This window comes from Sapajus apella, unplaced genomic scaffold, assembly GCF_009761245.1.
Source record: "Sapajus apella isolate SASKATOON/1434 unplaced genomic scaffold, GSC_monkey_1.0 scaffold9851, whole genome shotgun sequence".
In the NCBI taxonomy this organism is placed as follows: domain Eukaryota; kingdom Metazoa; phylum Chordata; class Mammalia; order Primates; family Cebidae; genus Sapajus; species Sapajus apella.
The window spans coordinates 1-2,313 of NW_022446772.1; the positions used below are offsets into that span (position 1 = coordinate 1).

The 2,313-nt window shown below is 52.4% G+C and overlaps 1 pseudogene; it reads right to left on the reverse strand.

Moving 5' to 3' along the window:
* Positions 1–1,335: 1,335 nt before the first annotated feature.
* Positions 1,336–1,930, reverse strand: LOC116548324 (annotated as a pseudogene).
* Positions 1,931–2,313: the final 383 nt, after the last annotated feature.

Below are 2,313 nucleotides of genomic sequence, written 5' to 3' on the forward strand. Positions count from 1 at the left end.
TCACCTGAGGTTAGTAGTTTGAGACCAGCCTGGCCAACCTGGAGAAACCCCGTCTCTAGTAAAAAAATACAAAATCAGCCAGGCGTGTTGGTGGGTGCCTGTAGTCCCAGCTAAGCAGGAGGCAGAGGCAGGACAATCGCTTGGACCCAGGAGGCGGAGGTTGTGGTAAGCAAAGATCACACCATTGCACTCCAGTCTGGGCAACAGGGGCGAAACTCCGTCTCAAAAAAAAAAAAAAAAATAGAAAAAGGAAAAAGAGAAGGCAGACACCAAAGACCACATAGTGTATGATTCTGTTTATATGAAACGTTGAGAACAGGCAAATCTACAGACAGAAAATAGGATAGTGGTGGTTGCCAGGGGCTGGGGGAGGAGTGACAGCTAAGGGGTACAGGGGTTCTTTGTTTCCTTTCCTTTCATTTTTTTGAGACAGTGTCTCACTCTATCACCCAGCCTGGGGTAGGCACAATCTTGGCTCACTGAAACCTCTATCTCCCGAGTTCAAGTGATCCGCCCACCTCAGCCTCTCCAGTAGCTGGGACTGCAGGTGCCCACCACCAGGCCTGGCTGTTTTTTTTTCTTCGAGTTGGAGTTTCACTCTTGTTGCCCAGGCTGGACTGCAATGACACAATCTCAACCCACCACAACCTCCACCTTCTGGGTTCAAGCGATTCTCCTGCCTCAGCACCCCAAGTGGCTGGGATTACAAGCGTGTGCCACCATGCCTGGCTAATTTTGTATTTTTAGTAGAGATAGGATTTCTTCATGTTGGCCAGGCTGGTCTCAAACTCCCAACCTCAGGTGATCTGCCCGCCTCAGCCTCCCAAAGTGCGGGGATTATAGGCGTGAGCCACCTAGCTCGGCCTAATTTTTTGATTTGTCATAGAGACGGGGTTTTGCCATGTTACCCATGCTGAGGGGTTTACTTCTGATGAGATGAAAATATTCTGGAATTAAGTAGAGGAGATGGCTGTACAGCACTGTGAATGTACTAAAAATGAACTGTACACATTAAAATGGAAGAAATGGTGAATTTTATCTTATACAAATTTTATTTTGATTTTTTTTTTGGTCTGACATTACCCTAGGCTTGCCAGTCAATATTTTGATTTTTTAAAAAGGACAATGATGAGTTGAAACGTTTAAGGACCTATCAGTAGAGACGGTAAAAAGACAGCAGATGGCCGGGTGCGGCGGCTCACGCCTGTATTCCTAGCACTTTGGGAGGCCGAGGTGAGTGGATCACCTGCGGTCAGGAGTTCAAGGCCAGCCTGGCCATCATGGTGAAACCCCATCTTTAAAAAAAAAAAAAAAAAAAAAAAAAGAAGACAGCACAGAAGAGGGCAGGGCTGAGACTCGGGGCAGACAGAGCATGCTCCCCCAAGCCTCCTGCTGTCTGCGGGGCACCTGGAGCCCTGAGGCCTCGCTCCTGCCTGACCACCTGCCTGCTGGCTCCTCACCATCTGGCTTCTGGGGCTTCTTCAGCTCCCACTGCCCCCAAGAGTGAAGGCTGCTCATCCACACCCACCTGGCCTCGGTGATGTCAGCAGCATTTCCCCTGGACACCCTCTCCAGCTGCACATAGACTGAGCAGTTGACCCGGCTCCACTTGGGGTCACAGACAGCCAGGAAGTTGGGGTGCAGGTGGCCGATAGTGTACTTGGCCAGGTCCGTCAGAGACTGGCTCACAGCCTCCCTGAACAGGAAGGTCCCCAGCACCTTGTACAGGGCAGCCACATAGTTGTTGAAGTCGTAGCGGGAATAGAGCCGGTCTGTGTGCACCAGGTAGGCTTCTCCCACTGAGACCGGCGCGTGGGGCAGCCGCAGCGAATAGTGGGGGTCCTGGTCAGCCCGTGGGTCCTCACTGGGCCTCATTCCTCCCCACAGGCCTCCCCAAGGCTGCTGCAGAGCTGGGGACTCTAAAAGGGCCCTAGCCAGGCTCGGTGGCTAACGCCTGCCATCCCAGCACTTTGGGAGGCTGAGGCGGGCAGATCACCTGAGGTCGGGCGTTCAAGACCAGCCGGAACAACATGGTGAAAGCCGTCTCTACTAAAAATACAGAACTAGCCAGGTGTGATGATGCACGGCTGGAGTCTCAGCTACTGGGGAGACTGAGGCAAGAGAATCACTTGAACCCAGGAGGCAGAGGTTACAGTGAGCTGAGACCCTGACATTGCATTCCAGCCTGGGCAACAAGAGCGAAACTCCATCTCAAAAAGCAAAAGGGGGTTCCTATTAACCACAAGTACCACTCGGGGCAAGGCTATGTCCCCCAGCCTCCCACAGGCCTCCAGGCCACCCCCCATCAGGAAC